The sequence below is a fragment of the Dasypus novemcinctus genome, unplaced genomic scaffold, assembly GCF_030445035.2.
Source record: "Dasypus novemcinctus isolate mDasNov1 unplaced genomic scaffold, mDasNov1.1.hap2 scaffold_101, whole genome shotgun sequence".
Lineage (NCBI taxonomy): Eukaryota > Metazoa > Chordata > Mammalia > Cingulata > Dasypodidae > Dasypus > Dasypus novemcinctus.
In genome coordinates this window covers 2,413,551-2,434,089 of record NW_026688143.1, presented here as the reverse complement: position 1 = coordinate 2,434,089, position 20,539 = coordinate 2,413,551, and the positions used below count along the sequence as shown (strand labels likewise).

The following is a 20,539-nucleotide window of genomic DNA, read 5'->3' as shown; positions in this document are numbered from 1 at the left end:
CTGGTGAGTGAGTCTGGGAGATGGCAGCGAAATAAGAAATCTGTTGTGAACCTGAAAGCGAAAAGCACATGGAGATGCTCCCACCTCTGGTGGTGAGAAGCAGAGGCAGGGACCAAAATGGAAACCATGGGAAAAGTCCAGGCTGCTCTCCCTAGACTTTGTGTGGAGGAACAAGATCATGTGCCACATGGAGCCTGAAAGGACAGTGGGGGAGATAAGCAGGTGCTGGACACAGCAGCTGTAGTTGGACCTGAACAACAGTTTCAGCTGCTGGGCTCGAGTACCACGTGTGCTGGAGGGCTTAGGGCAGTGGAGGATGGGGGTCTGCAGTGCTGGGCAGGTCTCAGTGGGTCCACTTGCGAAGGAGATCCTCATCCATAAGGCCTTCCAAGCATCGGCTCCTAAGATCCAGGGGCTTCAGCTTCCAAAGGTGAAGGGAACCTTCTGGGGGTCCAGAGGAATGGCCTGCAGAGCCTCACTGCCAGGGGGCCACTCGCCCCACCTATGGTGCTGCAGAGACTGGACTGACCTGTGTCCCCTGGGGTCCTGCACCCCTCTCCTGCCTTCTCCATCTTTTCCTCTTTGTAGGAGAGTGGAGTTCATTCTGGAGAAATAAAGAGAGTTCAAAAGAGAGCACAGTCTGTTTATTCAAAGCTTGATCTCTAGTTTGGGAAGAGACCCCAAGGTAGGCAGGAGCATGGGGAAGCATCACAGTGAGCAGCGAGAAGGCTCGGGGGGCTCCCGATGCCGGTGGTGGGCAGTGAAGGCCACCTGAGAGGCAGCTTATGTGACTGGGGAGCTCATTTGGCTTCCCCTGGTAGGTCCTTATTTGGGAGAATGCATGACTTCCATAGGGTGAGCACAGGGAGGCTGGGTGTCATTGACAAAATTCCTCCCCTCTGGGGCCTGATGCTTACAGAGGTTTTCGGGTCTCAGTTCTTTCCCTGCCCAGAAATTCCCTCTCCCACCCTGTCCTCTACAGTGGTCCAAGGAAGTGGAGGAGGGGAAGATGCAGCAGGGCTCTCTCACAAAACAGGCAGCACAGGGGGCTGCCTCTAAGGACAATAATATGCATAACAACAAAAAATAAAATTCCGAGGTCCCCTTTTCTCCAGCTCCAAGCAGGAAGTGGACACTGCATCCCTGGGGTCCTGCCCTGGTGATGGGATTCCCTGTTAGCCCTTGCAAAGCCCACTTAGGCTTCTACCCTCTCCTCCCTCCTTCCCCTCAAGCAAACCACCCCATGGCCTGTCCCTCACCTCAGGCCCCTGGGACCCATGCCTGGGCATCTGTGCACCTGGCCTGGTGCAGATCTGAACAGGAGGGGCTGGCAGCTGCTCTAGGATGCAGAGGTGAGGGTGAGGGGTGCTGGTGACTCCCCACACCAAATGCTGTCCACTTCCCCAGAGTCAGGCATAGTCCTCCCCAAGCTGCTATCAGGTCCTGTCCTCCAAAGAGCCTGTGCTCCCACCTCCCCCAGCCCTCCAGGTGGAAAGAGGGGCTGACCCAGGCCTGGAGAGAGCAGGGGCTGTGGGCTGCTGGGCCCCCAGTCACCAGGAGGCTGCCCCAGGAGTCCTCTCCCTGGTGAGGAGACACTGAGGCTTCACCCTCCAGGGGAGCCTCTGCCCGACAGCACCCACCTGCTGCTGCTCTTCCCTTGGGGTGCCCTTCTGTGACCCACACTGCTCCTGTCACAGTGACTGCCCCTCCCCACCTCCCTGAGCCATTCCTCTGCTTCCTGCCTTCCCTCATGGACAGTGAGGTCCTGCAGTGGCTGAGGAAGAGGCAGGACCATGGGCCTCCAGCCTTCTCCTCAAGGCCATTTTGGGAGCAGGTGTTTATGGGCACTTAGCTGGAGGCAGGCAGTACGTCCTGATTCATTTCTCCCCTCTATTGAACCTTTGAGATATTGGGCAAGGGGGCTATACACAACAGTGCTTCCGCTCTCACCTGGACTGTGTTTTTTTATGAGGGCTTATTTATAAATTTATGGAATCATGATAAGTCCACAACCACCCATCATTTTCCACCTCCCCTGGTCTCATTTCAGGCTCTGAGGATAGTCAAGACCTTGGGAATGTGCAGGTGGCCTTGCCAATATTATCCCTCCTCTCCTACTCTCCTGGGCCACCCCTACTTCCCTTCTGCTTTTTGTGATGACCTGAGGGTCCAGAAAGGCACAGCATTACTCAAGAGGTGAGGGTCAGTAGGACCCCAACAATGTAGACCCATTCTGTCCAGCTTCCCATCGAGCACTAGCTTCTCTGAGCAAATAAACCACAAATCAGAATTTTGTGGGAGGAAAAACCACGGGGAGCATAGAGGGTTTTCACCAATAACTGACACAATGTTACATATGTTTTAAGGGGATTCCTGCTTATAGAAAGTGGTGGGGGACAAAGGCAGAAGGAGGTGGACACTGGGAACATTGCCATACTCAGCGTTGCTTGACTGGCCTCGTGTCACAGAAGCAGCATGGAGTGTGCACTGCCCATGAGCTGCCAGACTGATGATGCACCTCTGCCCCCCAGGTCAGGAAGGTCACACACTCTCTTCTTTCCACCCCTTCTCCCTGACTCTGTTTCCAGCTAAGACCAGAAGATAAATTCAGAGAGGAGTCATGCCACAGCCCATAGAGCAACTCCTCTAGTGAGTACCCCCACCCCACCCCACTAAGCACAAGACTCTAGTTGTGCACAACACACCCCTCTCTGGAGACGGACACCATGCCCACCCACCACCACAGCTGCCCTGGGGATCCAGTCTGAATGAAGGGTCCAGGTCCCCAGCTGTCTGACTCATCAATTCTGCTTCCATGGCTGCATCTGATCGTGAATGCCCCTCACTGGGAGGAGTCCAGGAAGCAGGTGCCTGGCACTTTCAACCCCATTTAGGTGAGGCATTCTCTGCCTCCCACTGTGGGCAACAAAGTTGGGAGATCCCAAACCTGCCTGGCCTTGTAGAGGCTGAGCAGCCGACATGTCACAAGTGCCGGAGGAGAAGTCTATCAGAGCAGAAGCAGTGAACGTCCTTTGAATATAAAATGAACAGTGTTTTCCTTTCATGGCTCTAATCTACACTAACAGAAGGAAGTTCTGAAAGAAAAATAAAAAGTATTCCATTCTTTCATTCTGTGAATTAGCCTCCTGAGGGAACTGTGATAAACTATGATTTAAAAACTATGATTTTAAAAAGCACTTGTTAGATGCTTTTTCAAGATGCTGTTGGGCAGAGGACTTGGCCCAGTGGTTATGGTGTCCGTCTACCACATGGGAGGCCCACAGTTCAAACCCCGGGCCTCCTTGGCCCATGTGGAACTGGCCCATGCGCAGTGCTGATGCGCTCAAGGAGTGCCCTGCCATGCAGGGGTGTCCTCTGCATAGGGGAGCCCCATGGAGAAGGAGTGCACCCCATAAGGAGAGCCATCCAGGGTGAAAGAAAGTGTAGCCTGCCCAGGAATGGTGCCACACACACGGAGAGCTGAAGCAACAAGATGACGCAAAAAAAGAAACACAGATTCCCATGCTGCTGACAAAAAGCAGATAAAGAAGATGATGCAGCAAATAGACACAGAGAACAGACAATTGGGATGGGGGGAAGGGGAGAGAAATAAATCTTTAAAAAAAAGAAATACTGTTAAAAGCATGATCAAATTTATATGATAAACTATAACCATATATACTTATATGCATACACAGAAATTCATATATACATGTATACATATATGTAAGGAGAAAGAATGAGGAAATGATAGAACCCTAAAAATATCATTTGACATCCCTATTCTATCCAGTTGTACTTTGAGCTGAACTAAGTCTTAGAAATCCCAGGTATTCAAAAAATTTAATTACCTTTTAGGTTACAGTTAGTTTATGATGAGTTTCTGTCATTCACCTTTGCATGGAATAAAAAACTATATGAATACATTTGGCACTTATATCTGTTGGATCTATGTTTTGCATTATAGACATAAATGTACATAGGTGAGGATATGTATATGTACTATAAGAAGGAAATGTCAGATAAAAACAAATGATTTTAGATTCAACTTTATAATCCTCTGTCAAAAGGTAAAAAAAAAAATCTACATTTCAAAATTCTCCTTAGTTTTGAAGATTTACTTCTAGTGTGCAGGTGGGGCACAACCATGTTTGACAAAAAGAAGATATACTTCTATTGTATGTGGAAAAATCATTTTTTAAGTTTAGATAAGGCTGGTTCTATTCATTCCTTGAAAGTACACTTGATTTGACAAAAATTTAATGTTACTTGCAAAAGAAAGATCTTAAAAGTTAAGCAAATTTAATTTTTATTTATGTTTTTAAAGATTTTATTTCTCCCTACTCCCTCATTGTTTGCACTTGCCACATGCTGTTTTTAGGAGACACCAGGAACTGAACCCAGGACTGCTGATATGGGAGGGAGATGCGTAATCACTTAAGACCCCTGCATGCCCTGCCCTGTCATGTCTCTCATTATGTTTTTTCTTCTCAGTCTCTTGTGTCATCTTGTTGCATCAGGTCGCTGTTCCTGCCTATCATACCAGCTCACTGTCTTCTTTAGGATGCACTGGAAATCAAATCACAGATCTCCCTTGTGGTAGACAGGAGCTTAGTTGCCTTAGCCACATCTCTTCCTTAACTAAATTTAAATACAAGGACAAAAGAATAAGGAAAATTATATATGGGATACAAAATATTTTATAAGCATAAAATTTAGACTCCACTAGGAATCTGAGTCCAGTGTTCTTTCCTCAATACACAACACATACACACAATATTATCCTCTAAAGGGTTCTAGAACATTAGATTCAACAGGGTATGAACATTAATGTAAGAATTTTATGAAACTCTTCCCAATAATCACTGAGAAATGAAAATTGACACCTCTGTTTCTCACATAACTTAAATGATGATAAAGTAATTAATTTAAAGGACTGAACCACAAGGATCAACAGGGAGACAAGGGAAACAGAATAATAAAATATTGAAAGTAAAGTGTGGACTTAGGACTAGTAACTTGTTGGCAAAAGTAGAGAACCCTAACCTGAGAAGCAGTGGCAGAAGGACAGGCCTGCTCATTTATGCTCTGATCCCTGCAGGGCTTGGCACTGCAGACATCAGGGACCCTGTGGTGGAACAGGTGGGGAGAAAGGTAGGTCAGGAGAGGGGGAGTCTGGACAGAATGATCAGCAGCCCGTAGCTCCTGCCCACTGCAGAAGACTGGGGTTTACTTTCCAGAGGTGTGGATTCAGTGATGCCCTGGACTAAGGACCATTCACCCCTGTGTGCAGTAAGATGCCACTTAAAACAAGGGGTTATGTGGAAGTTCACCTGTCAAACAGAGAGACTTCTAGTCCTGGACAGTGCATTGTTTCCAAGAGCTATTCCTTAGAAATAATAGTGTGCTGAGCAACCTCGTAAATGTAGGATTTTTCCTTCTATTGGCTTATTTACCCCACATACGCTTTCTCTAGTTTTTTGTAAACCTATTTAGTAGGAGAGTGATGTCCAGGTGTGAGAGTTTGAATTTGGTGACTCCTCCCCAAATTTTATGTTTTTTAATTCATTCCTATGATGGTGAGACCTTTTGATTGCCTTTGATTTTGTTCTCACCCTGAATAAATCACTTGAGTGATCAGTTCATTTTGATGGGACTCCATCAGTGAGGCATGACCCAGGCTTGGTTTCCTCCCTCTTCCTGGGCCTTACATAAATGGAGACACAGGGAGGAGACTTAGAGAAAGGAAATCACCATTTTGACCCTGCCGTATGAGAGGCCTCAAGGATCACTAGCAGCTGAAGCTGAAGCCTGAAGCCCCCAAGAGGCTGGGCTCATGGAGCAGCTCAAGGCTGAAGAGATGAGCCACATGCCTGGTACCCGCAGCCAAGCTCTGGGAAACAGTGAGCCTTGAGCAAATGCAGGGACCAGGCAGAGAGATCTGCTGCTGCTTGTCCCTCCACGTGGCAGGGCGCCGGGGTCACCAGGAGCTGAATTTGGTGAGAAAGCATCTCTGATGGTGCCTCGATTTGGCTATTTCACAACCACAGAACTGTCAGATTTTGGCCTAATAAATGGGTTGTAAAAGCCAACCACTTTCTGGTACTTTGCATTGGGAGCTCCATGTCAAACTAAAACACCACATTATTCTGTTTCATTTCTGTTTGAGTTAACTTTTCTACTTTTTAAATGGAAACGTGATCTTATGGAGTAGATTCAATATTGAAGGCTTAAGTTTTTAAAAATTAGATTCAAGTCATTTTTCCTTAAGAATTCAATTTTGAATGTATTTAGGCTTTCTGCTTGGTCAAGTGTTGATGAGAGTGTTAACTGCGTTCCTGTGTGTGTGTGTGTGTGTGTATGTATGGGTGTGTGCACAAGGTTGTAGTTGCAGACTGAATCTATTTTGCTGGCTATGATAGCCATCCTTTATAAACCACTGGAAGGCGACTTTCCTGGAGCACAGAAGGGAATCATCTCTTTTCTACTCCCTACCTGAAGAAGGCAGTGAATTGTCTAAATAATCCAGAAAACCAGGTCCTTTTTGAAAGATGGACATTTGAGTATAGTCTGGGAGATTATATATTTGTATTGAACTAACAAATATATGCAATGAAATACACAAAACTTTTTGGCACTTCCTGAGAACTAAGATTTCCAAAAAAAAGTCAGTGTTGTCATTTTTATGGAGCTGTATTTTTGCTTTGATTTATGGTTGATCAAACAGAAGAAAGAATGGTGGAAAGCAGAGTCCTTTTGTCATTATTTGAGACTGTTCTATGTACAAGTCTAAGAATAAAATGGTACTTTGGATGGACGCTCATGGAATCAGCTTTAGGTTTGCATTAAATTGGTAGTTTGGTAATGACATGAATGATTGTCTTGTGAGTGTAACTCTTCTCTGTATCTGTTCTTTAGAAATTATCTTCAGGAACAACCATGTTTTTCTGCAAAGGCTTAAATTTTCCTCCATGATGAAACAAGATAAGGTATGTAGGACATCATGAGGGTGATAAGTCACAGTGAAGGGGGGACAGGAACTGTGGGGTCCAGCACAAGCAGGCAAGGATGACAGAGCAGGGGGGGCCCTTCCTAGGAGGTACATGTCTCCAAAAGTCAGAGGTGGGTCAGAGACGCAGGGGCACCTGGAGGGGAGGGCTACAGGTGGGGGGAGCCTGTGAGAAGATAAACGTTCAGGGAAAGCAGCTGCCCTGGAGCACAGGGCAGCTGAGGGAGGAGCCCCTGCTCTGCAGTGGGAGGAGCCCTGGCTGCCAGCAGGTGACTGGGAGCACCTGGGCTGGTCCCCAAAGCCTCTGCTCCCTGGGGTGGTCGTGTCTTGGACCACACCAGCCACTGGCAGCACTGCAGCCACTTTCCTGGCTGCAGAGGACACGGTCCTGGGCTCCTGGTCCTGCACAGAGGCCGGTCCTCGTGGCCCAGGTGGTCGTGTAGCCCCTCAGAGCTGCTCAGCTCTTCCAGAGGGTCTCTGCTCGGCCTCGCCCTGCAGCGCCCCCTCGGGGCCTGGACAGCTCAGTGTGCGTCTTTGGGTTCTGCTGCACCCTCTGGTGGCTCCGGGTGGAGGCCCCCTCATGACCTTCACCTTCTCCCCCCTGCTCGTGGGCCCCGTGGGTGAGGAGGAAGGCACCTTGGGAGCCGGAGGCTCCAGGTTCCAGGCCTGGTCCCGTGAGGAGCTGGAGAGCACCATGGAGGGTTGGGGTGAGCTCTGGGAGGGCACACTGGGCCCCCTACAAAGTGAACCTGGATCCCCAAATCCGATATCCAGGAAATGGAGGTGTTTTCCTCAGGTGGAATCAGCTCCACAGATGAAAGCAACCGATTACACGTAATTGACTGAAATTGAGTTGTAGTAAATCCTGAGGCCAGGATACAGCATCTGTGGCCTTTTTAACAAGGAAAATATGACACCATTTTATTGCAAACTGGCCAGAAGTTAAGGTACCCAAACTTTGATTTTCTTTGAGGCTACAATTTTGTGGCAGCTCTCAGTACTTTTCCAGAACATGCTGACCCTGGTTTCCATATCACACGCAAGGATCCAGGGCATGACATTTAACAGCCGGCTTTCCACTTTCAGCCAGCATCCTAAACTCAGGAAAGTGTGGATTTACACATATCACTGTAGTAATACAAAGCTCATTAGAGCTTATTAGAAAGTTTCTTTTATGAATAAACGTCACAGTCAGAATTTGAAGGCTGCTATAGAATATTCAGGAATATATCCTAATACTTTAAATTAGTTACAAATCCCCAAGAAGTCAGAGAAATAAGACCAAAGAATTTGTTAAAGGAGACTTTCTTAGTTTGTGATCCTTTCAGGGTGGAAATGTTAATTGGTGGTGGAGACTTTACATAGTTAAAAAGGCCTACCTCTCCTCAGTGATTTTTAAAGTTTTCTGGGACATCCTGCTGTGCAAATAAAGTTGCTTTATTCATGCTGGGAATCCAGAATGACTCCCTTGAGGAAGCAACATATGACTTACTTTATCATTATCACAAATGTGATTGAGGAATTCAGATTAAATAAATGCTTAGGGAAATATCTAAATTAAAGCTATTAAAGCTTTAATAATAAACATGGTAACCTAAATTTATATTCTCTTCTTTTCTTGGTTCTCCACTTGCTCAATTCATTTGAAACTCTTGGCTTCATTTATTTTAATATTTGCATCCACAATTCCTACATGAACCTGTGTATAGAGCAAAAGACTTCATAAACTCATTTCAGTCATTACATCTGACAATAAAGCCTCCCAATTATAATAGATTTGAAAATTATTTGTTAAAATGCATTAAAGTTATTTTGTCTGCCATCTTTTTCTACTTCCTTCAATAAACAAAGCAGGGAAACGGACTTGGCCCAGTGGTTAGGGCGTCCGTCTACCACATGGGAGGTCCGCGGTTCAAGCCCCGGGCCTCCTTGACCCGTGTGGAGCTGGCCATGCGCAGTGCTGATGCGCGCAAAGAGTGCCGTGCCACGCAAGGGTGTCCCCCGCGTGGGGGAGCCCCACGCTCAAGGAGTGCGCCCGTGAGGAAAGCCGCCCAGTGTGAAAAGAAAGTGCAGCCTGCCCAGGAATGGCACCGCCCACACTTCCCATGCCGCTGATGACAACAGAAGCGGACAAAGAAACAAGACGCAGCAAATAGACACCAAGAACAGAACCAGGGGAGGGGGGGGGAAATTAAATAAATAAATAAATCTTTAAAAAAACAAAACAAAACAATAAACAAAGCAAAGCATTTCTATTGCCTATCTTTCCAGATAGACTGTGAGCCTCCCAATGACAGAGGCCAGATCTCCAGAACCTTGCAGGGTGTGAGATGTATGCTAAGTGCTAAATAAATGTTGAACAGGTCCAATTTTGAATAATCTGTTTTGATGAGGTGGAAGCAGTTGGTGACTGACTCTTGTTTTTTTTTTGGTAAGCAACATTTTAAGCATAATGAGTGGTTAAAAGCAGGAGTCTTTGAAATCACAAAGCCTGATTTTGAATCCCAGTTTCTTCATGTAATACCTGTGCATCCTTCAGAAATCACTACATTTCTCTAAATTCCATTTTTCTTGTCTGTAGAATAAACTGAGATTACATATGTCTAACACATAGGGGCCATTGCATAAATGGTGGCTAATATTATTACAAGAGACGATACCAATATTTTGTTTGTTTTTTAATCTGTTTGGGTTTTATCTGTGAAGTTTAATGTAAATAACTATAGTGGTATACAATACTGCTAAGCATGAAGAAGATAGATAACTGGCCCTTCCCACAAATACCCCAAGTCAGAAAGTAAAGAAGTTTTAACTAGTAACCTATTTATTTGTTGAAACTAAACTTTATGAGTTACTACTAATCATTGATAATTAATTGAATAATTATGGCCTTATCAGTTCAGAAACTATATTTCCTTCCTTTTCAGTCAGTTTTTTAAATAAATGAAATAGTCTTTATGAATGGTTTTTTGTGGATTTTTAAATTGAAATAATAAGTTCCTGGAGTATCTTTTACATAGATTGACATATTCAGTGTATGAGGTTTACTTGAATTGGTGTGTGTGAACACATTACATTTGGGGATTGAACGAATAGGAGATCTAGTCTGTACTTCTAATGTTTTGGCTTCTGTAAATGAATTTAGTCATTTTAAATACTTCTCAGTTATTCTTTTTTCCTATATAGTGTAAGATATAGTTGTTAGGCCTCAGAGAAGGGCCTCTTTGGATAAGCAGAGATGACATGAAGAAAACTTTCACATGAGAGCTAGGCAAACCTACATTTATTACATCTGCAGAGGTAAGGAGCCGAGGCCAGTCCAAAGTGACTCAGACCCAACTCCCCATGCTGCAGTTTCTCTCTTGCTTAAATGCCTAGTTACTACTTAGCATTTTCTTTGATTATGCATCAGTTTTTCTGCTTATGGATGAACACACATAGCTGGTTATATAATTGCATGATTAGTACGTTCAGAAAATCATGCTTTCACATACATTGGGTGATCAAGAAAGGGGCAGATAATTCCACCCCTGGGTGGGAAATTTACTATGCTAATCAGCAAGTTGAAGTGAGGACAGCCAGGGCCTTCTTCTGTGCAGGCCCAGCCAACTGGTAAAAGCTGGTTTTCCTACTTGATTGCTTCAGTAGGATAATCTTGACCACCAAAAGTGGAATTTGGTAGAAAGAAAGGGTTGCATCTCATTACCTTCTGATATACATATAATTCTTTCCTTGGTATCCTGGCTGTTATGAAATAAAAAGCATAACCTTGCAGAAAATTATCTAACAAGCCAATCCTGTGCCCTGCTTCTGTAAATCAGCCCATGAGAACATGGCCTTGCAGGAGATTATCAAATGAACCACTCCTGCCTGCCCCCCCACTTCTGTAATCTAACAAACCACTCCTGCCTCCACTTCTGTAAATCAGTCTGCAAAAGCATGACCTTGCTCCTACCTTCTGCCTCTGTAACCCCACTTGCAAAATTCCACCTAGCAATGCATTAGCCAATGAGTGAGAGCCATGCTAGTCCCACATAAAATCTTATATAAACCTATGAAAACTGAAAAACAGGGCTCAGAATTTGGAGACTGACTCTCCTCTGGGCCTGTATGTTGTAAATCTGTTCCTCTGCTAATCTGAGTACCACTTGGGCTTTTCTGCCACTCAGAACTCCCAGCTTTACAGCAACATTTGGTTCCCTGACTGGGAAACCCAACTATGCTGGCCCTTTGAGCCTCTGGTTTGAGACTGGCAGGCATGGCTGGTGGAGATCTCCACATGAATGAGGCAGCACCACCTGTCCCCTTGATGGGGCATCCTTCAGGGAAAGGATCCCTGTGGGCCATGTCCTCTGACCCAGCCTGACTCAGTGGAGGGGTGGATTGAACAACATAAGAAGATGCTGGAAAGGTAAGGCCCCAGGGCTCTGAGACCCAGTCAGGCCCATCTCCAGATACAAGTGCAGACTGATCACCTCCTAAAATCTTGAGATTCAAGATTCCAGGATAGGGCACTCCCTTGGGTGGGACTGTGTAAGCTCTGAGTGATTGAGTGAATGACTGGGGACTGCAGAGGCCTCTACTGATCTAGTCTGTGGCCCATGGCCTGTGCTACAGAACCCAAGTGGGTCCCAACCTGCACTCAGCGGCTATGTCATATGGCATAATGGATAATCCAGACTCTACATAATGCCTTAGCTAAGGTGAGGCTAAGTTCTCTTGAGAAACACGGACAAGCAGGCATCTGAGTGGCCTTGTGAGGAACACCCCTCCTTTGTTTGACCTGTGACACCAGCTAAGGGATGGGATCATCACAATCCAAACTCACTATCTTAGATGGTATGTCCTCTTGACATAGAGGTGCAATGGACACAACCAATCCAATGTCCACATAGAAAAGGTGGCATTGGATTGGGAAAAGTGGACATGGTGGCTGATGGGTATGGGGAAAGGCAGGAGGAGATGAGAGGTGGAGACGTCTTTGGGACATGGAGCTGCCCTGGATGGTGCTTCAGGAGCAATCACCGGACGTTGTGGATCCTCGCGGGGCCCACTGGATGGAATGGGGGAGAGTATGGGCCATGGTGTGGACCATTGACCATGGGGTGCAGAGGTGCCCAGAGATGTACTTGCCAGGTGCAGTGGATGTGTCATAATGATGGGGGTGGGTGTTGCTGGGGGGGGAGAGGTGGGGTGGGGGTGGTGGGGTTGAATGGGACCTCATATAAATATATTTTTGGTGTAGTATTATTACAAAGTCAATAAAAAAATTTTTCAAAAAGGCCTTTTCCAGGAATTATGGTATGTCCTCCAGAAATATCCAGATTCTGTGCAAAGTTGAGTGGCCTAAGTTTAATGTTAATTAGCCCTCAGAGGGAACCCTAGAGGTGGCCAAGGTTCATGCAGTTTGGCAAACAGTCACTGAAGCCCCTGGCCACCCCAATCAGTTTCCCTACTTCAATTCCTGGTTAGAAATTGCCCAAACCCTGCTCTCTTAGGAAGGGTCAGAGTAGGGTCCTAGTAACACAAACAGCCAGACTTTGAAAACCTTTTATTCTACAAAAATCTCCAGAAGGAAATCCACTATTCCTGCTGTATAGTACAGCCATTCCAGAATATTTCCCTGCCCTGGAGCCTCCACAAGCAGATCTCCCAGAGACGACTCCACTTTCAGGCCCCCAGGCCTGTCAGCCCTGAGGGGGATCCTGAAACCCCTTTGGCAAGGGGACATCAGTCAGTGCAGCCTGTGCTTCAGAAGCCCCTCCACAAAACACAGGGTCCACCCAGATCAGTGCAGATGGGACTGAACAACCCAGGAGGCCAATCCTGTTTCATCAACCTTTCACAACTGCAGATCTCTTAAACTGGAAGCACCACACCCCTTCACATGTGGAAAAGCCTCAGGCTCTTATCCACCTCATGGAGTCCATTTTCCAAGCCCACCGCCCCACTTGGGGTGATTGCCTCCAACTCCTCCTAACCCTGTTCAGTATGGAGCAGAGACGCCAGATCCTCATGGAAGCCAGAAACTGGTTGTGAGAACAGACCCCACAACTGTCTTGAAACCAGAGGAATGGGCCCCAGAAGCAGCACCAAAAGCTCAACCAGTCTGGAACTTTAACACGAATCCGGGACAGGCTGCCCTTCAGTGGTATCAAAAAGCCCTCCTCAGAATGGTACGAGAAGGAGCGAGGCAGCCCACAAACATATCCTAAAAGGCCTCCATCACTCAACAGCCTGAAGAAACTCTGGGAGATCTGCAAAGCCTTCAGGATCTACACTCCCTTCAACCCAGAAGCCCTGGAAAGCCAGAGAATGGTCAGTGCATCTCTCATCACCCAGGAGGCATCAGACATCAAATGGAAACTTTGAAAGCTAAATGGGTTCACAGAAATAAACATCTCCCAGCTCCTCAAAGTCTCAAACAGTATTTGTCAATCAAGACAAAATCTCCCTGTTAACAGCAGCCTTAAAAAATCCAGACCCAACCAATCGCAAAAGGCCACCCTGAAAAGGGAGGAATACTTCACGCTGAAACACTCCCACTACTGCCAGTACCTCTTAATGGGACAGTTATGGCCTGGGGCCACTGATGATGGGAGTGAGTGTTGCTGGGGGGGGAGGGGTGCGGTGGGGGTGATGGGGTCGAATGGGACCTCATATTTTTTTAATGTAATATTTTTACAAAATCAATAAAAAAAAAAGAAAACCAAGGAAATGATAAGGTTAAAGTACAAGAAAAAAAAAATCCTTTTTTTTCTGCCTGTGGGTGGTTCCCCAGAACCAATCCCTATTTGTTCTTGAATGGGAGAATCCCAAAACTCAACAAAAAATTTCAGTTAACTTGGACTCAACTCCCACAGGGCTTCAAAAACTCCCCCACCCATTTTCCTGAATCCTGCCGCTTTCCTGCTGACCAAAAGAAAACCTCCTGAACATGACTGTGCAGAAGTAACAAAAAAAGTGTATGCCAGGTGCCCCGACCTCCAGGACAAGCCACTTTCTTGCCCAGATCAAACCCTATTCACAGACAGCAGCAGTTTTCTCAGAGATGGAAATAGGCTCAGATTTGCCAGCAACAAGTTTGGTATCTAAAGTTTGTCATCTCAAAAAAGCACCTGAGGGAAACTGGCTACTCCCAGGTGGCTGAGTCTTCATCCCAAAGGGGCCGCCCACACCCTTGTTCAACAATACTACCAGCTCACTCACCTGGGCAAAGCTGCTTTAAGAGCCCTGCTCAGAAAATATTACTACAGTGCCCAGATGGCCTCGCCCTGCACCACCGTTAGTAGCCAATGCCAAACCTGCGCTAAAAACAACCCCTCCCAAGGTCCCCAGGCCCGGCAGGCATCCAACCCACAGGAACTGCCCCTTTTAAAAACTTAGCAGTGGCCTTTACAGAAATAAAACCAAGTCGAGGGTATAGGTACTCATTAGTAATAATGTGCACCTTCTCAGGCTGGGTCAAGGCCTTTCCCACTGCACTAAAAAATCAAAAAAGTAACTAATGCTTCACTCTGAAAAATAGTTTCACGGCACAGAATACCCTTATCAATAAGCAGCAACAATGTCCTGACTGTCATAGCAGCCATCATCCAAGAGCTAGCAAAATGTTACAAATTAAGTGAAAACTCCATACAGCATATAAGCCCCAGAGCTCAGGGCAAGTAAAACCCTAACTCTCAAAACCACCCTAGCCAAGTTCTGTTAAAAAAAAAAAAAAGGCCTCCCCTGAGTAAATCTGCTCCCATTAGCACTCCTCAGAGTCAGAGGCTTCCCCAGGTCCTGGGGTTATTCACCTTTTGAAATTCTGTTTAAAGGACCACATCCAATTACTCAAACCTTCAAGGGAAATCTTGGACTCCTAGGAAAAACCAGCCAGGATTCTATCCTCCAGCAATTAGGAAAAACCCTAGCCCAAATACACAAACCATCCTGTCTCAAAATCTGATCCCATTAAGCCACCCAGTACACCCACACTTTTCTGGAAACCTAGCTTGGTTTAAAAAAAAAATAGAAAAAGGAGACTTTCCAGCCCACCTGTTGCTTCTTAAAAAGATAAGGCACTTTAAGAGATGGAAGTTGTTTATTTCTAGTGGCATGGGGCTGAAAATTAATCAAAAACATTTATATATGCATTGGATATTCCAGATTGTGTGTGTGTGTTTAAAAAAAATTATTCATTAAGTATTTATTGAGAATAACTTTGTCAGGCATTATTGTTTTGATTTTATTTTTGTTAAGCACTGATTATTGTATTACATTTCAAAGATTTAGATTTTATACAACCTTAACATTCAAACATGTAGTGGAACACTGATGTCCTGTTTTGCTTTTATCTTGTTTTTTTCTCTCAAGAATTTCTGATCATTAGTTTGATAGCATTTCCAATAGGCATGTAAACATGAATGCATTTCTACCCTTTAAAATGGCTTTGTGATTTTTATATGACTTTCTGAGATTTCTGGTTTTATAGCTCTTTGTAAAAAATTTCACTGGTTAACATTCAGATTCTAAATATTAGAAAATTTCAAAAATAAAAATGCATCAAAATTATTTATGAATTCTTATATTTAAAGTGAAAGCATTAGTGTAAATCAGAGTTCATCCTATTAAAACCAAATTCCCTTATGCATATTCCATAATGTAGTACTCTCAACAACTTAACTTGCTTCTGTAAATTAATAAAATCCTAGAATAAAATTTAGTAGATGATGCCTATGAAAATGATGGCTTTCTCAGAAATTTCTGTTAGGTAGCAAATAAGTTAGATTTAGATATACCAAATGGAAAATTATATTTTGGCATGTGGTAGGAAAATACTGTGTAGTTTGAAATTTTATCATAAACTTTTCATCATCTAATCCTAAAGAGATACTAACTTTTGAAAGTAAAGATGACCCAAAGTGGTAGAATTTATTACAAATAAATGCTTAATAAATTTGCTTACATCTTTTCCCCTCATACATTTTAGATTAAGTGAAGATATTAGCAAGAGAAGTGTTGTAAACCTTTATCCCATGAAATCAGCAGAAGCCTTAGAATTACAAGATTCTGCACTGAAGTATGTTTACTTTTTAGTAACAAAAACAGACTCCTCCTTTTTACATTGAAGCATTTGTGCTTTAAATTCCCCTGCTATCTTTTTTTCCCCTTGTTCCTACAGTGGTCAGATTCAGCTGGAGACGTTGCCAGGGTGTGAGGTAAGGGTGCTCTCAGACTAGCCAGGGCCTGCCACAGAATTCTGGCCACCATGTTCCCTGAAGATTCATGGGTGGTGGTGGTGGGGTGGTATGGAATGGCCTGTCCTTCTCGTGTTGTTTTTCTGTAAGCCTAAAACTTCTTTGAAAATAAAGTTTATTATTACTTAAAAGAAAAGAATATATCAAAGAGAAACTACGAGAGCTATCTGAGAACAGAGAAAGGGGGGTTTGGGTAGAGTTACATGAAGGAAAATTTAAGTGGCTGTGGAGAAGGCAGTTTTGAGGTGAAGTAGGAATGAACCTAGAGGGGCTTAAAAAGATGAACTTACCCTGGTCATAGGGAGAGAGGTTTGAGTGAGGAACACTCTTTAAGTCCCTTCTTGTTGAAAGGGCTTAGAGTGGCCAATGTCAAGGCGGGATTGTGCACGAGCCAATTTATATACCCTGAGGTGTCAGTCCATGTGCAGTCTCACACTGGTAAGTCTCTGTGCTAAAGAAATAGGAGAAAAGGGGACAATAAAGGTCAGAGCCTTGTCCCCTGAGAGTATGGGTTAGTTGAGCAGAGTGACTTGCTTGCAATTGCTTTGGGTATCAGTCATTCCCAGCTCAAGGGTTTACCATGGGCCAGTTAATTGCCCTCATTTTCTGCTAATTGGAGTGAGAATAATAGCTGTTATAAAAATGAAATGAGATGATGCAAGAAGGGTCTTGCAACACAGGACATGCCATAAATGGTAGCTGTTATTCTTCTCCTAGTCTTTTATTGCTAGGGGGGTGGTCTTAGAATCCGGGCACCACCGCCTTCCTGGTGGAGACATTGCTGCATCACCCCATCGTGGAACAGCAGGAAGCTTTTCGTGTGCAGGCTGCCCTGGGCCCATGTCATCAAGCTCTCCATTCCAGACACTGCTGCTGCTGATTCTGCACAGGCACATTTTATTTTTTAAGGATTTTATTTGGAAATCATTCTAAACTTATGAAAGATTGCCCCCCCCCCCAAAAAAAAGCCATTTCAAGGAACATTCATATATTCTTTTTTTTCTTCTTCTTTTTTTTTAAAAGATACTTAGATTATGCAACTGTCACATAAAAATGTACAGGATTCCCATATGCCCCACTCCCTACCATCCATTTATTCTTTTACCCACATTTGCCTATTATTAACAAGCACTCCATTTATACTGCCATTTACTCCATCTCTACTTCCCCCTTCCCTCTCTACTTTTCCCCTCCCTCCAGCCCCCACAGCACATACACACAGAGTTCTTTTTCTAAACCATTAGAGGGTATGCTTCTTACACCATAGCCTTTACTCCTCACCATTTCAGTGTGGGTTTTTTTACTAACAGGCATTTTATCTTAGAGAGCTACCTTTCAATATTAACTTCATACATCTACATTGATAAAATTCTTTCATCTAATCTTCCTTCCATAAGGAAGGAAGGTCCTTCATAGCCTTGCCCCCTCCAGTGCTGGATCTAGTCTAGGAATTGGTTTGCATTTATTGGGGGTGTAGCTACAGCCTCCTTTGATCTGGAAATATTGTAGAGAAATCGGGTTTGCGCGGTATCGAAGGCCAGGACACGAGAGTACCGAGAAGGAAGTTGATTTATTTTGACCGGCCAGGCTTGGCAGACTCTTGTCTTAATAAAAACCAAGCCCCAAATAGCCTTTTTCAGACCTTTTTATACAGAGGATATAGGATTAGGGAGACTAACTGTGATGGTTCACAAACAGACCTTTGGTTAGTTTCTTCAATGATCTGATAGGTTATTTCCTCCAGGCGAGTTATATATTCTCCACATCCAAGCCAGCTTGGATTAGCATATCTTCCACATTCCGTCTGGAGGCAGCCCTGAATACACATTCAGTCTTACATCCTTTCTGAACGTTCAAATACTGTAGGGCCTATATTACTTATTTGGCCATTTTGGGGACTAGGTACACTTGGAAACAATTTTGAATTTATGCACAGGCTATATCAGCACATACTACAAACTTTCTTTAACTTTTGTGACCTTGAAATTTTGAAGGACACAGTCCCTGCTTCTCCCCCACCCCCTTTCCAATAGAATGTTCCTCATTTTACATTCGTCTGAGGTTTCCTGATGATTCATAATTAGATTGGGGTTCTGCACTCTTGGTTGGAAAACTGCCCCAGGGTGCCCCAACTGGAGGCCTGCCACACCAATCTACCCCTCCCTGGTGGTAGTAATTCCTTCACCTGGCAAAGGTGTGGCCCAATTTCCCCACTGGGTAATTACTGCTTTTTAAATCCTCCCTTGCAACTCATCAGTCTATGGGGGGATGTTTCCAGACCAAGGTAGTGTCTTGCTGCAGACATGCTTTTGACCTCACCAGACAGATGTCCACCAATGAGCATGGCATCAGGAGTCCCAGCAGGGCTCAGTGCCTCTAGGGGAAACAATGTGTCCACTCCATCTCAGTGTACAATTAGAGGATCATCCAAGGATCTCCAGTGTCTTCTGCTGAAATGCAGGTCTTCCTGATCGTGAAACCTGCCACGTATTGAGGCCTTACTTCATCCGGACAGGGTGTGAGGTGTTTGACACGTGTCATTGTTACTCCTTTCTTTCAGCACATACTTACTGAGTACATACCATGGCACCCAAAGAACTAGCAGTGAACTAAGCCAAGGTCCTGCCCTCAGGCATTCAGGATCCAGATAAGGTATTAGGGAAAGGTGGGCGTTATGAGGCACAGTCTACAGGTGCAGAACCTGGAGCTGCCATCAGGTCACATGCTGGCCCGAATGACTTAGGTGGTAAATGGCTGGTCCCTGCTTTTCCACTACATCATATTGCTTCTGCATGATGTGGACTAGTGGTGATGTACTAAGCCTTGTCATATTTAGAAACCTAGTGGGACCCGAATAGACCAATCCTTTTCTGAACAACTAGTCTCAGCAGGGGTAGAGAGCATGTATGTCCATGGTGATGCATTTTGCCTCCCACCAGGAATGCAGATGGGGAATGGAAGGAACAGGGGTGGGTATATCCTGGACTAAGTACTGACTGACCATAGGTCAAGTTTTGCCTTGGTCTAGTCTTCATCCCATCACTTAATCCAAGTAGCTCTATACTTGAGTGCTTTTTGTTGATGCCATGAAGCACTAATAATTCCAATAGTTATTAAGAACTTCTACTAAGGTTGGACATCTCAGTGGTTAGGAAAGAATATTTCATGTCACATTCTCTTAATATTTGTCCAAGATTCTCTTAATGTTGAACTTCTTCTCATTTTCCCATCAGCAAAGGTGAGCTGTTTCTCTGCAGTCAGTTCTAGATTTTCCCAGGGGAATTTCATTCTCTCTATTGATCTCCTCTTTATTTTTCCTGTTCTTTGCTTTTCTCCCATTGTTTGACACAAGCACAGACACTTAGGGGTTCCCCTCTGAGTAGGGTCATGCGCAGTGGCTGGCACACAGCCAGCAGTCCCTGGGGGCTTATGGAAGGGAGAGAAAGGGGATCCAATGATAAGGAATGGACTTTGGGAAGGAAAATTTCAATGTCCCGCCCATTCAGTGGACAGACCACTGGGTTTTAACTGATTGCTGAAGGTACTCCATCATTTAGGCACAATTTATATTCTATTCTTGTAATGCATTTCCTTATGCTTATCTAAATTGAAACGCATCCAGAACGTTTCCAATTGTCCATAAATCTTCATGGGATTTTCCCAAAATTTGACTGTTTGCCATCATTTTATTATGTGGAGAATCCTAGTGTCACCCCAAAGAATGATATTTCAGTTCCAAGTAATGTATCAATCCTTCAGTCAGTTTGGTCACCACCCCCTCCCCCCTTTGTTTAAGCACCTGCTTGAAATGTCCTTGAACTTTCCATCTCATAGAGTCTCAAAAAGAGATATATCTGTGTACCTGAATTCAGGAGATTGGGGGAAACAAACCCTCTGGAAAAATACCTTGAGTCCATCTCTTATGTATAATGTTTTGTGTTATGTTAATTAATTCAAGGTGTTTTTTCCCATCCTTTTTGGTTGGATGAGGAGTCCTCCTACTGGAGTAAGAAATTCTTACTCCTTGTCTTCCTTCTAGGGCAATTCACCATCTTTGACTAGATGCATGTTCACGATTTTAAAAAGGGAGGTTGGATTAGCTGGCTCTGGTGGGAAAAGGAAGTCACACAGAGCAGGAAAAGGAAAAGGAAGTTGTGCCTTGGCAAGGCTGGCAATAATGACTATGCAGAACTTAAATATGTTTCTCATTTATGATCTGGTTATTTTCACATTCTCTCTTTCATCCCATTTGGGAAGAGAGCAAACCTTCCAGGATACTCTTAAGTCA

General features: G+C 44.5%; 1 long non-coding RNA gene across 1 annotated transcript; it reads left to right on the top strand.

Moving 5' to 3' along the window:
- Positions 1 to 6,862: 6,862 nt before the first annotated feature.
- Positions 6,863 to 16,208, top strand: LOC131277467 (uncharacterized). The gene is made up of 3 exons (XR_009184636.1): positions 6,863 to 6,989; positions 15,984 to 16,073; positions 16,176 to 16,208. It is a non-coding gene; the product is annotated as an uncharacterized lncRNA (long non-coding RNA).
- The last annotated feature ends 4,331 nt before the right edge of the window (positions 16,209 to 20,539 follow it).